This window comes from Mustela putorius, unplaced genomic scaffold (assembly GCF_011764305.1).
Source record: "Mustela putorius furo isolate JIRA1106 unplaced genomic scaffold, ASM1176430v1.1 tig00000056_pilon_pilon_pilon, whole genome shotgun sequence".
Lineage (NCBI taxonomy): Eukaryota > Metazoa > Chordata > Mammalia > Carnivora > Mustelidae > Mustela > Mustela putorius.
Genome location: NW_025421263.1, coordinates 1,101,419 through 1,123,819, shown reverse-complemented (window position 1 = coordinate 1,123,819; position 22,401 = coordinate 1,101,419). Strand labels below are relative to the sequence as shown.

Below are 22,401 nucleotides of genomic sequence, written 5' to 3'. Positions count from 1 at the left end.
ACCCTGGTAAGGGCGGTGCAATTCCACCTGGGGCAAAGATACTTGAGAATCACTATAACAGGCCCCTCCCCCAGAAGATCAACAAGAAATCCAGCCAGGATCAAGTATACCTACCAAGGAGTGCAGTTTCAAAACCAAGGAGAGCACGGAATTCCAAAGGAGGAGAAAGCAAAGCATGGAACTCATGGCTATCTCTCCATGATTCTTTAGTTTTGCAGTAAATTTAATTTTTTCTCTTTTACAATTTTTTTTTTGTTCTTCTGCTAAATTTTTTAAACTTTTACCCTTTACTTTTTTTAATGTTTTTTTACTAGTTTATCTAATATATATATATTTATATATATTTTCTTATTTTATATTTTTTCCTTATTCGTTTTCTTTTTTTAATTCTCTTTTATTGGTTTCTATTATTTATTTCTGAACCTCTCTCTTTTTTTTAAAGATTTTATTTATTTATTTGACAGACAGAGATCACAAGTAGGCAGAGAGGCAGGCAGAGAGAGAGAGAGAGAGAGGGAAGCAGGCTTCCTGCGGAGCAGGGAGCCTGATGCGGGGCTCGATCCCAGGACCCTGAGATCATGACCCAAGCCGAAGGCAGCAGCCCAAACCACTGAGCCACCCAGGCGCCCCTTTCTGAACATCTTTTTATCCCCTTTCTCCCCCCTCACGATTTGGGATCTCGTCTGATTTGGTTAAAGCATATTTTCCTGGGGTTGTTGCCACCCTTTTAGTATTTAATTTGCTCCTTCATATACTCTTATCTGGACAAAATGACAAGGCGGAAAAATTCACCACAAAAAAAAAAGAACAAGAGGCAGTACTGAAGGCTAGGGACCTAATCAATACAGACATTGGTAATATGTCAGATCTAGAGTTCAGAATGACAATTCTCAAGGTTCTAGCCGGGCTCAAAAAAGGCATGGAAGATATTAGAGAAACCCTCTCGGGAGATATAAAAGCCCTTCCTGGAGAAATAAAAGAACTAAAATCTAACGAAGTTGAAATAAAAAAAGCTATTAATGAGGTGCAATAAAAAATGGAGCTCTCACTGCTAGGGTAAATGAGGCAGAAGAAAGAATTAGAGATATAGAAGACCAAATGACAGAGAATAAAGAAGCTGAGCAAAAGAGGGACAAACAGCTACTGGACCACGAGGGGAGAATTCGAGAGATAAGTGACACCATAAGACGAAACAGCATTAGAATAATTGGGACTTCAGAAGAAGAAGAAAGAGAGAGAGGGGGAGCAGAAGGTATATTGGAGAGAATTATTGGAGAGAATTTCCCCAATATGGCAAAGGGAACAAGCATCAAAATCCAGGAGGTGCAGAGAACCCTCCTCAAAAATCAATAAGAATAGGTCCACACCCCGTCACCTAATAGTAAAATTTACAAGTCTTAGTGACAAAGAGAAAATCTTGAAAGCAGCCCGGGAAAAGAAGTCTGTAACATACAATGGTAAAAATATTAGATTGGCAGCAGACTTATCCACAGAGACCTGGCAGGCCAGAGACAGCTGGCATGATATATTCAGAGCACTAAACGAGAAAAACATGCAGCCAAGAATACTATATCCAGCTAGGCTATCATTGAAAATCGAAGGAGAGATTAAAAGCTTCCAGGACAAACAAAAACTGAAAGAATTTGCAAACACCAAACCAGCTCTACAGGAAATATTGAAAGGGATCCTCTAAGCAAAGAGAGAGCCTACAAGTGGTAGATCAGAAAGGAACAAAGACAATATACAGTAACAGTCACCTTACAGGCAATACAATGGCACTAAATTCATATCTCTCAATAGTTACCCTGAATGTTAATGGGCTCAATGCCCCAATCAAAAGACACAGGGTATCAGAATGGATAAAAAAACAAAAAACCCATCAATATGTTGCCTACAAGAAACTCATTCTAAGCCCAAAGACACCTCCAGATTTAAAGTGAGGGGGTGGAAAAGAATTTACCATGCTAATGGACATCACAAGAAAGCCTGAGTGGCAATCCTTATATCAGATCAATTAGATTTTAAGCCAAAGACTATAATAAGAGATGAGGTAGGACACTATATCATACTCAAAGGGTCTGTCCAACAAGAAGATCTAACAATTTTAAATATCTATGCCCCCAACGTGGGAGCAGCCAACTATATAAACCAATTAATAACAAAATCAAAGAAACACATCAACAATAATACAATAATAGTAGGTGACTTTAACACTCCCCCCTCACTGAAATGGACAGATCATCCAAGCAGAAGATCAACAAGGAAATAAAGGCCTTAAATGACACACTGGACCAGATGGACATCACAGATATATTCAGAACATTTCATCCCAAAGCAACAGAATACACATTCTTCTCTAGTGCACATGGAACATTCTCCAGAATAGATCACATCCTTGGTCCTAAATCAGGCTTCAACCGATATCAAAAGATTGGGATCATTCCCTGCATATTTTCAGACCACAATGCTCTGAGGCTAGAACTCAACCACAAGAGGAAGTTTGGAAAGAACCCAAATACATGGAGACTAAACAGCATCCTCCTAAAGAATGAATGGGTCAACCAGGAAATTAAAGAAGAATTGAAAAATTCATGGAAACAAATGATAATGAAAACACAACGGTTCAAAATCTGTGGGACACAACAAAGGCAGTCCTGAGAGGAAAATATATAGCGGTACAAGCCTTTCTCAAGAAACAAGAAAGGTCTCAGGTACACAACCTAACCCTACACCTAAGGGGGCTGGAGGAAGAACAAGAAAGAAACCCTAAACCCAGCAGGAGAAGAGAAATCATAAAGATCAGAGCAGAAATCAATGAAATAGAAACCAAAAAGTAAAAATAATAGAACAAATCAATGAAATTAGGAGGTGGTTCTTTGAAAGAATAAACCCCTGGCCAGACTTATCAAAAAGAAAAGAGAAAGGACCCAAAGAAATAAAAATCATGAATGAAAGAGGAGAGATCACAACTAACACCAAAGAAATACAAACAATTATAAGAACATACTATGAGCAACTCTACGCCAACAAATTTAACAATCTGGAAGAAATGGATGCATTCCTAGAGACATATAAACTACCACAACTGAAACAGGAAGAAATAGAAAACCTGAACAAACCCATAACCAGTAAGGAGATTGAAACAGTCATCAAAAATCTCCAAACAAACAAAAGCCCAGGGCCAGATGGCTTCCCGGGGGGAATTCTACCAAACATTCATTTATTTTTTTTTTTTAAAGATTTTATTTATTTATCAGAGAGAGAGGGAGAGAGCGAGCACAGGCAGACAGAATGGCAGACAGAGGCAGAGGGAGAAGCAGGCTCCCTGCTGAGCAAGGAGCCCGATGTGGGACTCGATCCCAGGACGCTGGGATCATGACCTGAGCCGAAGGCAGCTGAGCCACCCAGGCGTTCCTCTACCAAACATTTAAAGAGGAACTAATTCCTATTCTCCTGAAACTGTTCCAAAAAATAGAAATGGAAGGAAAACTTCCAAACTCATTTTATGAGGCCAGCATCACCTTGATCCCAAAACCAGACAAGGATCCCATGAAAAAAAAAAAAAAAAAAAAAGAACTACAGATCAATATCCTTGATGAACACAGATGCGAAAATTCTCACCAAAATACTAGCCAACAGGATTCAACAGTACATTAAAAGGATTATTCACCATGACCAAGTGGGATTTATTCCAGGGCTGCAAGGTTGGTTCAACATCCACAAATCAATCAATGTGATACAACACATTAATAAAAGAAAGAACAAGAACCATATGATACTCTCAATAGATGCTGAAAAGGCATTTGACAAAGTACAGCATCTCTTCCTGATCAAAGCTCTTCAATGTGTAGGGAGAGAGGGCACATACCTCAATATCATCAAAGCCATCTATGAAAAACCCACTGCAAATATCGTTCTCAATGGAGAAAAACTGAAAGCTTTTCCACTAAGGTCAGGAACATGGCAGGGATGTCCATTATCATCACTGCTATTCAACATCGTACTAGAAATCCTAGCCTCAGCAATCAGACAACAAAAGGAAATTAAAGGCATCCAAATCGGCGAAGAAGTCAAACTATCACTCTTCACAGATGATATGATAGTATATGTGGAAAACCCCCCAAAAAAAGACTCCACTCCAAAACTGCTAGAACTTATACAGGAATTCAGTAAAGTGTCAGGATGTAAAATCAATGCACAGAAATCAGCTGCATTTCTCTACACCAACAACAAGACAGAAGAAAGAGAAATCAAGGAGTCAATTCCATTTACAGTTGAACCCAAAACTATCAGATACCTAGGAATAAGCCTAACCAAAGAGGCACAGAATCTATACTCAGAAAACTATAAAGTACTCATGAAAGAAATTGAGGAAGACACAAAGAAATGGAAAAATGTTCCATGCTCCTGGATTGGAAAAATAAATATTGTGAAAATGTCTATGCTACCTAAAGCAATCTACACATTTAGTGCAATTCCTATCAAAATACCATAAATTTTTTTCAAAGAAATGGAGCAAATAATCCTAAAATTTATATGGAACCAGAAAAGACCTCGAATAGCCAAAGGGATTTTGAAAAAGAAAGCCAAAGTTGGTGGCATCACAATTCCGGACTTAAAGCTCTATTACAAAGCTGTCATCATCAAGACAGCATGGTATTGGCACAAAAACAGACACATAGATCAATGGAACAGAATAGAGAGCCCAGAAATAGACCCTCAACTCTATGATCAACTAATCTTCAACAAAGGAGGTATGAATGTCCAATGGAAAAAAGACAGTCTCTTCAATAAATGGTGTTGGGAAAACTGGATGGCCACATGCAGAAAAATGAAATTGGACCATTTCCTTACACCACACATGAAGATAGACTCAAAATGGATGAAGGACCTCAATGTGCGAAAGGAATCTATCAAAATCCTTGGGGAGAACACAGGCAGCAACCTCTTCGACCTCAGCTGCATTGACATCTTTAGGAACATCGCCAAAGGCAAGGGAAGCAAGGGCAAAAACGACCTATTGGGGGATTTTATCAAGATAAAAGGCTTTTGCACAGCAACAGAAACCCTTAACAAAACCAAAAGACAACTGACAAAATGGGAGAAGATATCTGCAAATGGCATATCAGATAAAGGGCTAGTGTCCAACATCTATAAACAACTTATCAAACTCGCACCCAAAGAACAAATAATCCAATCAAGAAATGGGCAGAAGACATGAACAGACATTTCTGCAAAGAAGACATCCAGATGGCAAACAGACACATGAAAAAGTGCTCCACATCCCTCGGCATCAGGGAAATACAAATCAAAACCACAAGGAGATGGGGCGCCTGGGTGGCTCAGTGGGTTAAGCTGCTGCCTTCAGCTCAGGTCATGATCTCAGGGTCCTGGGATCGAGTCCCGCAACGGGCTCTCTGCTCGGCGGGGATCCTGCTTTCCTCTCTCTCTCTCTGCCTGCCTCTCCATCTACTCGTGATTTCTCTCTGTCAAATAAATAAATAAAATCTTAAAAAAAAAAAAAAAACCACAAGGAGAGACCACCTCACACCAGTCAGAATGGCTAAAATGAATAAGTCAGGAAATGACAGATGCTGGCGAGGATGCAGAGAAAGGGGAACCCTACTACACTGTTGGTGGGAATGCAAGCTGGTGCAACCACTCTGGAAAACAGCATGGAGCTTCCTCAAAAAGTTGAAAATAGAGCTACCTTACGACCCAGCAATTGCACTACTGGGTATTTACCCTAAAGATACAAACATAGTGATCCGAGGGTCACGTGCACCTGAATGTTTATAGCAGCAATGTCTACAATCGCCAAACTTTGGAAAGAACCTAGATGTCCATCAACAGATGAATGTATAAAGAAGATGTGGTATATATACAGAATGGAATACTATGCAGCCACCAAAAGAAATAAAATCTTGCCATTTGCGAAAACCTGGATGGAACTAGAGGGTACCATGCTTAGCGAAATAAGTCAATCAGAGAAAGACAACTATCATATGATCTCCCTGATATGAGCAAGTGGAGATGCAACATGAGGGGTTAAGTGGGTAGGAGAAGAATAAATGAAACAAGATGGGATTGGGAGGGAGACAAACCATAAGTGACTCTTAATCTCACAAAAAAACCGGAGGGTTCCTGGGGGGAGAGGGGTTGGGAGAAGGGGTGTGGGGTTATGGACATTGTGGAGGGTATGTTCTATGGTGAGTGCTGTGACGTGTGTAAAGTTGGTGATTCACAGACATGTACACCTGGGGATAAAATATATATGTTTATAAAAAAATAAAAAAAATTAAAATAAATATGTAATGCTTCACAAATTTGCGTGTCATCCTTGTGCAGGGGCTATACTAATTTCTGTACCATTCCAATTTTAGTATAAGTGATACCAAAGTAAGCACTCATTATTATTATTATTATTATTATTATTAATTTTTAATTATTTTAATTTAATTATTTTAAATTTTTAATTTTCTCTCCTTCAGATTGTGCAAGCTCAATTACTCTGGATTCATGTTCTCTCTGAAGCCTACTGTTGAGCCTAGCTAGTGAATTTTTCATTTTAATTATACTTTCTAACTCCAGAATTCCCATTTGGTTTTCTTTTATTATGTTTTTTCATTATTCTCCATTTGATTAGACACTGTCATCATACCACCCTTTAATTCCTGAAACACGGTTTCCTTGAATTCTCTGAACATATTCATAATGGCTGCTTTGGAATTTTTGCCTGCTAAGTCCAATATCTGGGCCCCTTCATGTGCCTGCCCCTTTTTTCCTGCTGTATAGGTCTAGAGGGTACCATGCTTATCGAAATAAGTCAATCAGAGAAAGACAACTATCATATCATCTCCCTGATATGAGCAAGTGGAGATGCACCATGAGGGGTTAAGTGGGTAGGAGAAGAATAAATGAAACAAGATGGGATTGGGAGGGAGACAAACCATAAGTGACTCTTTTTTTTTTTTTTTTAAAGATTTTATTTATTTATTTGTCAGAGAGAAAGCGAGCAAGATCAAGCACAGGCAGACAGAGTGGAAGGCAGAGTCAGAGGGAGAAGCAGGCTCCCTGCGGAGCAAGGAGCCTGATGTGGGACTCGATCCCAGGACGCTGGGATCATGACCTGAGCCAAAGGCAGCTGCTCAACCAACTGAGCCACCCAGGCGTCCCCATAAGTGACTCTTAATCTCACAAAAAAACCTGTTTCTTCACCAATCTTGTAATTTTTGGTTGACAACTGAGCACATTTGATACTACACTGTGGCAACTCTAGATATGGATTCCTCCTCTTCTCCAGGGGTTGATCCTATTGTTATTTCTATGGCAGTTTATTCAGTTGTCTACTGACTTGTCCAAACTACTTTCTCCTGCAGGCTTCAGTATCTGATGCCATCCAACCCCCTTTTTCGTTTTTTTTTTAAATCTTTTCACATGCCCTTAGGTCAGCACAAGCCACTTTTCGGTGAAAGGTTATGCTTAAAACCCTCTGGAAGTTAGATTTTTACTCTAAGTGGGTGCAGACAACTACGCCCTTCTTGACTCTGAAAGTTTTACTGTGATACTAGGAGGATTCTTCTTGGCTGTGTCTTTCCCTTGATGCTCTCTGTTAAACTTCTGATTGCTTGGCCATTTCCTTGTTGATACAGTATCACAGAGCTTCAGGCAATCTTGGAATTGCTCTTCACCAAGATCCCTATTATTTTCAACAATGCCCTTAGGCATGGAATTGTACTCTGTTCCAAATAAAGTCAGCTCTCTCCCACAGTGCCTTAGAGCCTTCTTCATTATAACCTGTCTTCCTCCAGGCAGAACCTCTGAGTCACTCATAGTACTGGGAGTTGAAGACAATATCCTCTTCTCCTGGAGTTACACCTCTGCTCTAGAGTGGGTGCTGGGGCTGGTGGTGGTGGCATTGGTCTGGGAATGCCTCTCTGATGTGGTGCTTCTAGCCTATGGATAAATTGGGGTAGGACAACTGGACTAGTATTCTTGGCCAACCACACTTGGGGTAGAGCTACAACATGGGCTAGGAGATCTTCTACAGTGAAACTGTACTGGGGTGAGAGGGGACATCTTCTTGGCTGTAGTCCTGGAGTAAGTGCCCCACAATAGTCTTCATAAGACAAATTGTGTTGGGGGTGGGTAGGTTATGGCTCAGGAGCCACAGACTCCTTGTTCTTCCTGAAATTTAGTGGATTGTTTTGATTCTATTGACGGAATGTTTCTCCATTTTCTGTACGCCTTAAGGAAAATTTCCTAAAGCTTTAAATTATTAGTATTTTTAAGCTTTTTCCAGATAAAATGTTTATTAGGGAGAGAGTCCACTGTGACTTCACCCTGCTATTCCAGAAGCCAGTCTTCCATTTTTATCTTCAATGTGCTTCCATTAGAAATAATGATCCTCTGGATATTTAGCCTGTGCTGTGTAAGAAAACATAATGGCTATTTAGCCATTGCTTATAAGTTTTTAGAGTATTTGGACACTTTTCATTCCTAAGTGTGAGTTGTCCTTTTATTTCCTAAAAGACATCTTGATTTGCTTGAACACAATAAAGGAGTCAAGTACAAAATTACCAAGTCAGACAAAAGAAGTACAGTAGATGCAGTGGGGCACAGAACTCTACAGAGCCATGATATAAACATTGTAAGAGTCTTAGTAACAATGGCAATTATGGGTTTTTCACTGTACACTAAAAGAGAGGCCTGACTTTTTGCTGAGCAAGGAGCCTGATGTGGGGCTTGAGCCCAGGACCCTGGGATCATGACCTAAGTTGAAGGCAGATGCCTAACCAACTGAGCCATCCAGATACCCCTAAGATGAGTCTTGAAGAAGGAAAGCCAATCATGCAAAAGCTTGAGAGAAAAGGACTTAAAACAGAGAATATAGCATATACAAAATCCTGTGATGGGAAAGAGCGTTTCCATGTTTAGGAAATTGAATGAAGGCTAGAAAATAAGAGAGAGGGATGGAGAAAGAAAGAAAAAGAGAGAAAGAGAGAGAGAAAGAAAGAGAGATTAGGAAAGTAATAATATGATAAAGACTGATATTTGGCGATTTCAATGCATTATTCTCTTTTTCAATGCATTATTATTAATTTAAAATCAAGTTTTACATTTATAATAAAAATTAAAATGTTGATAAGCATTTTTAAAAAAAGGAGAAAATGGGATGGGAGGAAAGTACTGGGTTGGGGAAGGAAAGAGAGGCATCATTCTGGTGGAGTCACATGGCTGGGCATGGCTGGCACAGTGATGCCTGATAGTGGCTGAGGTAAAGGCCATATGATGATGGCCATGGGGAGGCTAAGCTGAAAGAACAGCAGAGGTTGTAAATAACTGCCATGTGTGTCTGCCTGCACACCTACCTCCTGCCATCAATGAGTCAACAATGGGGTGACACTAAAAGGTGTTAGATAAAATTTGTTTTCAGAAATACAACGCTTAGGACAGGGTGGAGTATGGTTTGAACAGAAACTTATAGAGAAGGTACAAGTTCATTCCTCTAATCAATGACAAATTCCTGATAGGAAATAATGAAGTTGCAAAGTGGTATTGCTCCCAGGACCCTGAGACCATGACCTGAGCCAAAGGCAGAGGCCCAACTGACTGAGCCACCCAGGTGCCCCTATAGAGTGTTAACAGATTTTTAAACTAGTTAACAAATATTAAACATTAGGAGATTTTATACAAAACTCCAATTTACTGTTGTCTGGCAGCACAGGGTCAACACTCGTGGATGAGGCACTAACTTGTGAGTGGCGCCTGCTCCCACCCTTGATTCCCAACCCTCACACAACTACTGTTGTCTCTTGGCCTCTTTGGCCTCTGTCAGCATGTCAGCACACATTAGGAAAACATTTCAAGGAGGAGACAGAACAAGGTAGTGATGATAGGTAAGGCTCAGGGAAGAGTCTATACTTGCCTAAGCTCTCTTAAGGAGGTTAAGAGGAAGTGGAGAATAAAGGCAGCCTCAGGGACAGGCAGACCAGATGTGGGTTAGAGAAGTTACAGAATCCAAAGGCTGGTCAAATGACTTGAGCCATTTAGCAGGCAAGGATGGAGCTAATTAACACAAAACATGGAAACCCAAATTGGTTAGTAGAGGATGCTACTCAAAGCAGGGTGGCAGTGAAGTGGAGGGGCTGGAGTTCCAGCCTTGTCACTACCACTGAGACATATTTTCTGGTTGTTCTCTAGAGGCCTTTTCAGTTATTTCAGTCTAAGATGGAATATAACAGCATCTGAGGTCTCTGAGCAGACACTGTAACAGCATGTGGCCATGCTCAGCAGGACAACTAGTAGATACCAGCACTGTCCTTAGTAAGCTCTGAAATACTGTGAACTTAGCTGCTAGCCAAGTCACATGGAGATTAGGAGATCTGACATTTTATTTTATTATTTTTTAAAAGATTTTATTTATTTATTTGAGAGAGAGAGAAAAACAAGTAGATCTGTGCTGAGCATGGACCCTTACCAGGGCTTGATCTCACGACTCTGAGATAATGACCTAAGCTGAAACCAAAAGTCCACCAATTGAGCCACTCAGGTGCCCCAGGAGATCTGACATTTTAAAGTTATGTGATGGATCAGTGTTAATAAAATTGAGTTTCTACTTTGGGAAGCAGTTGAGTATACCCTTTTGCTTTCTTGCTCTAGAATACCCACTGGATAAGGCAGATGTGTACATTCAGCAATACCAAATCTGTGCTGCCAGTGATGTGCAAGCTAGGCCTCAGGCCACAGGTGACCTTTCACACTCACCCTGGCACTGAGCACTGTTGGTAGATACCCTACGCCTAGTGTGAGAGGGACACTGCAATTTTTAGAAGTGATTAACTTCAAACAGCAAAGAGAAAATGTCTTCTCTTTGCAGTTTGGAAGTAGGATGTTAGTGGTTTGAATAAGAACTGTATTCGTTCAGTGAGACAATTTGACATTGAAAATTCTTGGCATAAAGATCTGGCAAATGAATGCCACTTATTTAAAATCAATGTTTCACCCATGTCTAAAATGTAGGCCCTCATCCATGTAAGATCCCTCCTCTAATTTTCATGATTTTAAGAATGTGATTTTCATGATTTTAAACATTTTAAGCATGTGGTGCAGGGGAGTAGCTGGTCTACAGAAGAGGGGCTGTTTTAAGCTCTGCTGTTTTACATATTATTTAAAAAAATTTTTTATTGTGTTATGTTTGTCACCATAAAATACATCATTAGTTTTTGATGCATTGTTTCAAGATTCATTATTTACGTACAACACCCAGTGCTCCATGCAATATGTGCCCTCCTTAATACTCACCACTAAGCTGACCCCTTTCCCCACCCCCCTCTGTTTTACATATTATTAATATATTTATTTGAGAGAGAGAGAGAGAGCGAGAAAGAGAGAGAGCGCACAAACCAGGGGAGAGGCAAAGCAGAGGAAGAGGGAAAACAGACTCTCCGCCGAGCAAGGAGCCTGATGTGGGACTGGGATCATGACCTGAGCTGAAGGTAGATGCTTAACCCACTGAACCACCCAGGACCCTTGAGCTCTGCTGTTGATGGATGTGACTATGCACCTGGCTATGCACCTGTATAATCCAGATTAATTTAAATCTGTTTCATACCTACTAAAATCTTGCACTTCATCTGTGCTCAAAATCTTGGTTTCCTTCACCCACTGGGCAAATTTACTATTACAAATGCAGTTAATGGATAAGATTATTCTCTAATCAGGTGGCCACGCTCCTAAGTCTATAAGCAGATATGTGCACCTTGGTGAAGGGGCTTGGAGAAAAATGCTTGATAATAGTGCAAAGATACACTATTCCACACAGAAATGGAATTGCCATACATGAAACCAACTTTGTGATGCTGTCCTTGTCATCCAGCTACTGCAGTTCTGTTTGTAAAATAAAGCTCTACTCTGGGTGAAGCCACAAACAATCATGAAAATACCCACAGTCTTCAGCTTGCCCCTGCCCCTAGCCAGCCACACCCCACCCCTCCCAGCCCAGAAAATAAGATAGCAGTCAAAAAGTAGTTCAAGAATCTCCTGTTTAGCCACCAGGAGTCATTTGGCAGGACTTTTGATTCTATGTGTTTCTGAGCCATGAGGGTGAGGCTGGGACCACGTTGGAAGATCTGACTAAAACTGGTGCCAAATGAAACTACATTCCACAGTACATTCCCACCAGCATAAAATAAAACAGATAAGAAGCTCACTGTTCAATCACATTCACATCATGTTGGAAGTATAAAAGTCCATTATGGAGTTAATATTTGTCTTTAAGAATTTTTTTTCCTTCTCTTACCAGCTTAAGGACAGATCATGCTAATTAAAGAATACTTTAAAAGAATTCTAAAAATCCATGTATTGTTAATTTGCAAAAGCAAGAAGAAAGCACAAGGAATAAGTTAAACAAAACTGTGAATCTGTAAAGGGAATTTCAGTGAGACTCTAATTCCTCTTTGAAGTTTCAAATGTTCCTCCCCAACTTTTGGAAAAATATTCATATTTCCCCTTCCTTTCACTCACTGGCTCAGTTTCACAGAAACACAAGAGAAACAGGCTTGTGTGCGTGTGTCTATGCATGTACACAGAGAGAGGAGATTACGTGAACATGTGGGATGTTTACCCGGGTTATGGGAGCAGTTCTTAGCAGTCCACCAAGAATTCCCGGAATTAGAGTCAGTCTGGCTGCTTTCTTCTAGGTCAGTGTCAACTTAAGCAGCCTCTAAAGATCAACAAGGTTCTCTCTCTCATATTATAATTTCTTACTAAGCCTCCATTTTAAGGAAGGAATGGAAGAAATTGGAGGACAAAGTGAGAGGGGAAAAGCAAGAAAAAGAAAAAAGGGGAGGGAGAAGGGGGAGAAGAAAAGAGAGTTTGGATATGAACAGTGGGGGAGGAAGAATCACAGAAAAGAGGGAGGGAAGAATAAAAGCAGGAGGGAAGGACAGCAGAGGGCTGAGTGGGTGGAGGGCCTTTCCCCAGCTCCACCAACCCACTCGGCAGACGGGAAACCAGATACAGCAGGACATTGTGTTCTTCTCCTGAAAAACAACCAGACTGTGCTCCTAAAGTAAACAGTTAATCCTGTTGTTTATCTTTGTAACATGAGGAGATGTTAACAGGATGATTTCTACTTCACAGAAATGTGTTTTTTTTATTCATTAAAAAATCATATTTTCTCTTTGGTATAAGTATGACATACAAACTTTCTAGTATCAGTGAACAGGAAGGAATAACAATCTTTCTTTGCTAAAAGTGACTGAACTAAAGGCAAAAAACCTGAGAAAAACCTTTTCTTCACTCAGGCATCCTATTTAATTTTGGAAAATCCTGCATTACTGAATCAAACCAAGTCAAACCAAAACAAAATCTGTTGTAAGTTTGGCCCACTCCAAACTTTGATTTTGGGTATTGCTTGTGGAGATAAAACTATTACTGGGCCAAGACAAGAGTAAGAAGAATACATTTTATATGTTAATAGAAGTTTGCCCACAGAACAATTTTTCAAAGCTATATAGTTATTCTTATACATTTTTATTAGTTGCAATTTTTATGGAGGTAATTGTGGAATCACAGGCAATTTTAAGAGATGCTATAGAGCTTGTATGTACACTTTGTTCAGTTTCCCCCAGTAGTGTACTCTTCTACTAGCAAATAATGGTATAACATCACAATTGACATTGACACAATGACATTGACACAATCCATCAGTTTTTTTTAGATTTCACAAATTTTAGTTGTTACTGTGCATGTATTCATGAATGTATTCAGCGCTATAAAGTTTTACTGCCTGTGTAGGATCCCATATCCAGCACCATGGTCAAGAATGTTAACAGTTCCCTCTCCCTTAGGCTGTCTTTTATAACCTGCTTCCCACCATCTCTGCACCCATCCCAACATCTAGATGTTATTAATCTGTCCTTCATTTCTAAAATTCTGCCATTTCAAAATGTTATAAAAAACAGAATCATCTAGTATATAATCTTTGGGATTGGATTTTTTTTCCCCTCAGCACAGTTCCCTGGTGATTAACGTAAGCTATTATGCTTTTTATTTTTATAGCAGCTTTGAGACATAATTTATATGCCATAAAATTTACCCCATTGATAAAAGCAATAAGTGGCAAAATACACATAATATTTGTTATTTTAACCTATTTAAGGAGCAATTCAGTAGCATTCACTATATTCACAATGTTCTACAACCAACAACACTATCTTATTCCAGAATATTTTCATCACCCCAGAAGGAAATCTCAGTCTACTAAAGCAACCTTCTCATCTTCCCCTCCCACAAGTACCTGAAGACAACTAATCTACTTTCTGTCTCTACGGATTTGCCTATTTTGGATACTTCACATGAATGGAATCATGCAATATGTGGCCTTTTGTGTCTGTCTTCTTTCACTTAGCATAACGATTTCAAGTTTCATTCACATTGTACATCATTCATTTTTGTTGATGAATATTCCATTTTGGGCTTATTTCCACTGTTCTGCATTTATGAAATAATGGTGCTAGGAACATCTATGTAGGAGTTACATGGATATATGTTTTCGATTCTAACTGCCTATATACGTAGGAGTGGAATTGTTAGGTCATATAGTAACCCTATGTTTAACATTTTTTTTTTTAAAGGCTTAAAATGTGGGGTGCCGGGTGGCTCAGTGGGTTAAAGCCTCTGCCTTCGGCTCAGGTCATGATCCAGGGTCCTGGGACTGCGCCCTGCATCGGGCTCTCTGCTCAGCGGGGAGTCTGCTTCCTCCCCCCTCTCTCTCTGCCTGCCTCTCTGACTACTTGTGATCTCTGTCTGTCAAATAAATAGATAAAAATCTTAAAAAAAAAAAAAAAGGCCTAAAATGTATTTTACTAAGTTGATGCTACATTACTGATTCATTTCTCAGAAAAACTCCAAAGACATCAGGAACAAATAAAACACGATATACCAATAAAAAATGCACACCATAAGTACCTAAGATAGACTAGGTTAAGAGCTACTGTCTGACCTTCAGCATACAGTAACCCTGTTCCTAAGATTGTACTAGGCCTATCAAGAGAAGTTGTGAACAACAACATCATGGACAAAAAAGGGCCAATCCTGTGTTGTCCTTATCCAAGAAAAAGGTGGAGGTATCTTAATACAAGATTTTAAAAAAACTATATCAAAATGAAAATCCTTAAGAGAAAATGTCTTCCTTAAGGCATGATGGGGTAATATATGTGATAGAACTATAGGTATGTTGTCTGTGACCTCTGTGGACAGTTGCCTGAATTCCCATCTGTGAGTGAATGGAGCAATGGGACTAAGTTCATTGGGGGATGTTCTTGTGGTGTATGTGGCAGTGTCTCTAGTGTTGTGAGGTATAGGAATGAAAAAGCAAGGAGAAGAGGATGGACATAAAATGGAATGATCAAAATTAATGGGGGCTCTAACTGGATTCATTTTGTCATGGTTCCACCCTGCACCCAGGCCCTCAATAATCACATGACACTTCAGGAAAACACCCTACACAGAATCCATTAGTTAAATAATATACAACACAGAACTGATTGGTTAAATATAGCTCCTCCCTTGCACTCTATATTTGACTTTTGAGGAAATGCCTAACTGTTTTACAAGGTGGCTGCACCATTTTACATTTCCACTAGCTGAGTATGAGGGTTCCAATTTTTCCACATACTCACTGATACTTATTACTGTCTGCTGTGTTTATTATAGCCATACCAGTGGGTGTGAAGTAGTATACCACTGTGGGATTTGGTTTGCATTTCCCTAATGACTAATGATATTGGCCATCATGTACTTCTTGGACATCTGTATATCTTCTTTGGACAAATGTCTATTCATATCCTTTGACCATTTTTTATTTGGGTTATCTTTTTATGTTGAGTTATATTAGTTCTTCATATATTCTGGATACAAGTCTCCTGTCAGATACGGGATTTGCAAAAAATTTCTCCCACTCCCTGGGTTGTCTTTTTATTTTCTTGGTGATGGCCTTTGAAACAGAACTTTTTAATTTTGACAAAATCCCATTTATATATTTTTCTTTTGTTTTATATGCTTTTGGTGTCATAGGTAAGAAACCACTGCTTAATATATAAGGTTATGAAGCTATAGTCCTATGTTTTCTGAGAGCTATAAAGTTTTTTGTTCTTATTTTTAGGTCAATAATCCATTTTGAGTTTACTCTTGCATATGGTGTGAGGCAAGGGTCAACTTAATTCTTTGGCATGTGGGAAGTGAAGGGGAGTAGGGGAATGGGATGGAAGGGAAGGGAAGTAAAAAAAAAGGTTCAACCCTGCAGAACAGAGGATTTAGAATTTTAGAGTCTATCATTGGCAAAGAGTTGTACAAATGCATCTATACTCTCTAAGGTACATAGACTAAAATTGCTGCTGTATTTATTTAGGTCCAGTCAATACAGAGCAGAAGTCACTGGCCAGTATCTTCTTTCATCTAGTTCCATTACTTTACCATCATTATGCAGAGGACTCCCAAAGCTCTACCTTCTGATCCAAAATTGTTATTCCTCCTATGCATTACCTCTTTGTGTAATGTGGCCCCTACCATTCTCAGCTACTGTTTCAAAACCTGAGAGCACTTTTTCTTTTTTTCACATCTAGTTGTTATAGCCTATCTATTTACCTTCATATCTATCTTTTTAATATCATTCTTCCTTCTCATTCCTGTTATCATTTTCTTATTTTGCTTGTGACCTTTTTTGCTCAACAGGCTTCCTAACCTCATTCTTCCTTTTTCCCTAACCCCTTCTAAAGGGACAAAATTAATCATGTCACTCGACTAATCACAGACCTTCAAAGGTATCCTAATGACTTCTACATGTCTCAACACAGGTCTGTGAGTCGAAGAAGATCAAATTCCTACAACCATTTCCCCACCTGAGTCTTGGCTCCCATTAGCTCCTCTCAACTAATCTGATATTGTCACTTCCACTTGTCTAAGTATGTTCATTTTCAAAATCAAACTCAAATTCCGTATCTTTCATGAAGGTACCTCTCATTCCAATAGTGATAACAGTTCTTCCTTTTTCTTTGTAATCAATGTGGTTCTTTTGCCTTGACTTTTTTTCTTTTTATATATCTATGTTTTTATTTATTTGACAGAGATCACAAGTTTTTTTCCCTTACTTTAGTTATCACATTCTACTCTGTATTATAAACACTTGCATACATCTTTTTTCTCTACTTTTTGTTTGGAAGTTTCTTTATTTTCCCCTTTTTCATTAAGTTTTTTTTTTCTTAAGGATTTTATTTATTTATTTGACAGAGAGAAATCACAAGTAGATGGAGAGGCAGGCAGAGAGAGAGAGAGAGGGAAGCAGGCTCCCTGCTGAGCAGAGAGCCCAATGCGGGACTCGATCCCAGGATCCTGAGATCATGACCTGAGCCGAAGGCAGCGGCTTAACCCACTGAGCCACCCAGGCACCCTTTCATTAAGCTTTTAATTTTAATTCCAGTATAGTTAAAATACAATGTCATATTAGTTTCAGGTGTACAATATAGTGATTCAGCAATTCTATATATTACTCAGTTCTCATCATGATAAGTGTACTCTTAATCTCCATCACCTATTTTACCCAACTACCACCCCCAATTTCCCTCCTGGTAACTATCAGTTTGTTCTCTATAGTTAAGAGTCTGTGTCTTGGTTTCTCCCTTTTTTTCTTTCCTTTGCTCATTTGTTTTCTTTCTTAAATTCCATATGAGGAAAATCATATGGTATTTGTCTTTCTCTGCCTTATTTTGCTTAGCATAGTACTCTCAAACTCCATCCATGTCATTGCAAATGGCAGGATTTCCTTCTTTAAAAAAAAATATTTTATTTATTTATTTGACAGAGAGAGAGGGAGCGAGAGCAAGAGCGAGCTAGCACAGGCAGGGGGGCAGCAGGCAGAGGGAGAGGGAGAAGCAGGTTCCCTTCTGAGCAAGGAGCCTGATGCAGGGCTCGGTATCAGGACCCTGAGATTATGACCTGGGCTGAAGACAGATGCCTAACCAACTGAGCCATCCAAGTGCCCTGAGATTTCATTCTTTTTTATGGGTGAATGATATTCTAATATCTGTATCTGTATCTATCTATCTATCTATCTATCTATCTATGCCTTCTTTATCTACTCATTAATTGATGGACACTTAGTCTGTTTTCATAATTTCTCTATTGAAATAATGCTGCTAAAAACCACAGTGGGGCATGTATCCCTTTGAATTAGTGTTTTTGTATTTTTGTCTACCCAGTAGTGTGATTGATTGCTGGGTCATAGGGTAGTTCTATTTTTAACTTTTTTTTTTTTTTAAGATTTTATTTATTTCTTTGACAGAGAGAGAAATCACAAGTAGACAGAGAGGCAGGCAGAGAGGGAGAGGGGAAAGAAGGCTCCTTGGTGAGCAGAGAGCCCTATGTGGGGCTCAATCCCAGGACCCTGATCATGACCTGAGCCGAAGGAAGAGGCTTAACCCACTGAGCCACCCAGGTGCCCCTATTTTTAACTTTTTGAGGAAGCTTCATGCTGTTTTCTACAGTGGTCAAACCAGTTTGCATTCCCACCAACAGTGCATAAGTGCTGTTTTCCCCCACATCCTCTCCAATGCTCTTTATTTCTTGGGTTTTTGATTTTAGCCATTCCAGCAGGTATAAGATGCTATCTCATTATAGTTTTAATTTGCATTCCCTGATAGAGAAATTAAATTAAATTTCAAATGATATGATATAGAAGAAATGATATAGAAATAAAATTAAAATTGCATTTTAATTTGTATTTCCCTGATGATATAGAAATAGATCCACAATAATATGGTCAATTAATCTTGACAAAGGAGTAAAGACTGTACAGTGGGAAAAAGATAGTCTGTTTGACAAATGGTATTGGGGAATCTAGAGAGCTACGTGCAAAAGAATTAAAGTGGACCACTTTCTTATACCATCCATAAAAATCAACCCCAAGTAGATTAAAGATCAAAATGTGAGACCTGAAACCAAAAAAAATCCTAGAAGAGAGCACAGACAGTAATTTCTCTGACATTAGCCATAGTGACATTTTTCTAGATATGTCTGCTGAAGCAAGGGAAATAAAAGCAAAAATAAACTACTGGGACTACATCAAAATAAAAAGCTTCTGCAGAGTGAAGGAAACAATCAACAAAACTAAATAAAAGGCAACCTACTGAATGGGAGAAATATTTGCAAATGATATATCCAATAAAGGGTTAGTACCCAAATACATAAAGAACTAATACAACTCAACAGCCCAAATGCAAATAATCCAATTAAAAAAATGGACAGAGAACATGAACATACATTTCTTCCAAGAAGACAAACAGATGGCTGATAGACATGAAAAGATGCCTAGAAGTTTCTCGAGGGCAGGGATTGTATTTCTTATTCCCTATGTACCTAATATAACTCTTAGCTCACAGCTTTAAACATTACAGATGATACACATATGCTTGGTATACCAAGTTGAATTAATCAACAGGTATTTTCTTAGTTTTTTGGGGATAGAAGGTATAAGATGCAGTTCATACCCTCAGGAACAGTAACATGTACTTAAAATGATTCCTACAGGTAATTCATAAGGTGAGACTTCTACATTCTTCTAAAGTATAGGTATGGGAAGGGAAGTATTAGTACTCCCGTGAAGTATTAAGAACAAAATAAATGCGATTCGGGGTCTCTTCTGATTCCATACAAATTTTAGGATTATTTGCTCCAGCTCTTTGAAAAATACTGGTGGAATTTTGATCGGAATGGCATTAAAAGTATAGATTGCTCTAGGCAGTATAGACATCTTAACAATGTTTATTCTTCCGATCCAAGAGCATGGAATGGTCTTCCATCGTTTTGGGTCTTCTTCAATTTCTTTCATGAGTGTTCTGTAGTTCCTCGAGTACAGATCCTTTACCTCTTTGGTTAGGTTTATTCCCAGGTATCTTATGGTTCTTGGTGCTATAATAAATGGAACTGATTCTCTAATTTCCCTTTCTGTATTTTCATTGTTAGTGTATAAGAAAGCCACTGATTTCTGTACATTGACTTTGTATCCTGCCATGTTGCTGAATTGCTGTATGAGTTCTAGTAGTTTGGGGGTGGAGTCTTTGGGGTTTTCCATATAAAGAATCATGTCATCTGTGAAGAGAGAGTTTGACTTCTTCATTGTCAATTTGGATACCTTTTATTTCCCTTTGTTGTCTGATTGCTGTTGCTAGGACTTCTAATACTATGTTGCACAAGAGTGGTGAGAGTGGGCATCCTTGTCGTGTTCCTGATCTCAACGGGAAGGCTGCAAGCTTTTTCCCATTGAGGATGATATTTGCTGTGGGTCTTTCATAGATAGATTTGATGAAGTTCAGGAATGTTCCCTCTATCCCTATAACTTTGAAGCGTTTTAATAAGGAACGGATGCTGGATTTTGTCAAATGCTTTTTCTGCATCAATTGAGAGGACCATGTGGTTCTTCTCTCTTCGCTTATTAATTTGTTCTATCACATTGATTGATTTGCAAATGTTGAACCATCCTTGTAGCCCAGAAATGAATCCCACCTGGTTATGGTGGATAATCTTTTTAAGTGCTAAGGAAATGTTGAAAAACAAAAATAAAACTGGGGGCATCACGTTACCCAATTTCAAGCTTTACTACAAAGCTGTGATCACTAAGACAGCATGGTACTGGCATAAAAACAGACACATAGACCAGAGGAACAGAGTAGAAAGCCCATATATGGACCCTCAACTCTATGGGCAAATAATCTTCGACAAAACAGGAAAAAATATGCACTGGAAAAAAGACAGTCTCTTCAATAAATGGTGCTGGGAAAACTGGACAGGTATATGTAGAAGAATGAAACTCAACCATTTTCTTATACCGTACACAAAGATAAACTCAAAATGGATAAAGACCTCAACATGAGACAGAAATCCATCAGAATCCTAGAGGAGAATATAGGCAGTAACCTCTTCGATATCAGCCACAGCAACTTCTTTCAAGATATGTCTCCAAAGGGAGGGAGGAGTAAAGATGGCGGAAAAGTAGCAGGCTGAGACTACTTCAGCTAGAAGGAGATCACCTAGATAGCCTATCTAAAGATTGCAAACACCTACAAATCCATTTGTAGATTGAAGAGAAGAAAAACAGCATATTCTAGAAACAGAAAAACAACCACTTTCTGAAAGGTAGGAATGGCGGAGAAGTAAATCCAAAGCGACGGGAAGATAGACCCTGGGGGGAGGAGCCAGCTCCCGGCAAGCGGCGGAGCAACGGAGCACAAAATCAGGACTTTTAAAAGTCTGCTCCGCTGAGGGACATTGCTCCAGAGGCTAAACCGGGGAGAAGCCCTCGCGGGGTCAGCATGGCCTCATGTCCCGCAGGGTCACAGAAGGATCGAGGCTGTCTGAGTGTCGCAGAGCTTGAAGGTATTAGAACGGGGAAGCCGACTACAGAGACAGAGCCGACAGTAAGCTCACAGCTCCGGGGTACCTTGAACCGGTCACAGGTTCGGTGAGCTCAGGGTGTGGCCAGAGGTCAGGCAGACGGGAGTTACTGGGCGCTATTCTCTGAGGGTGCACTGACGAGTGGGGCACTGGGCTCTCGGCTCCTCCGGGCCAGAGACCAGGAGGCCGCCATTTGTATTCCTGTCCTCCGGAACTCTACAGAAAGCGCTCAGGGAACAAAAGCTCCTGAAAGCAAACCCAAGTGGATTACTCAGCCCAGCCCCTGGTAAGGGAGGTGCAATTCCGCCTGGGGTAAAGACACTTGAGAATCACTACAACAGGCCCCACCCCCAGAAGATCAACAAGAAATCCAGCCAAGACCAAGTTCACCTACCAAGGAGTGCAGTTTCAATACCAAGGAGAGCAGCAGAATGCCAGAGGAGGAGAAAGCAAAGCACGGAACTCATGGCTTTCTCCCTATGATTCTTTAGTCTTGCAGTTAATTTAATTTTTTTCCTTTTTCATTTTTTTTCGCTTCTTCTGCTAAAATTTTTTTAACTTTTACCCTTTGCTACTTTAACTAGTTTATCTAATATATATATATATATATATATATATATATATATATTTCATTTTTATACTTTTCTTTATTCATTTTCTTTTTTAAATTCTTTTCTTTCTTTATTTTTTTTTCTTTTTTTCTTTCTGAACCTCTTTTTATCCCCTTTCTCCCCCCTCACGATTTGGGATCTCGTCTGATTTGGTTAAAGCATATTTTCCTGGGGTTGTTGCCACCCTTTTAGTATTTAATTTGCTCCTTCATATACTCTTATCTGGACAAAATGACAAGGCGGAAAAATTCACCACAAAAAAAAAGAACAAGAGGCAGTACTGAAGGCTAGGGACCTAATCAATACAGACATTGGTAATATGTCAGATCTAGAGTTCAGA

At 39.4% G+C, this 22,401-nt stretch overlaps 1 protein-coding gene and 1 non-coding gene across 5 annotated transcripts in view; both read right to left on the bottom strand.

Annotated features, from left to right (window-relative positions):
• SPIDR (scaffold protein involved in DNA repair) overlaps positions 1 to 22,401 on the bottom strand; it is a 603,350-nt gene that overhangs the window by 91,158 nt on the left and 489,791 nt on the right. The gene's annotated exons all lie outside the window — the stretch shown is intronic.
• On the bottom strand, positions 6,304 to 6,407 carry LOC123394502. The gene has a single exon (XR_006609287.1). It is a non-coding gene; the product is annotated as a U6 spliceosomal RNA (small nuclear RNA).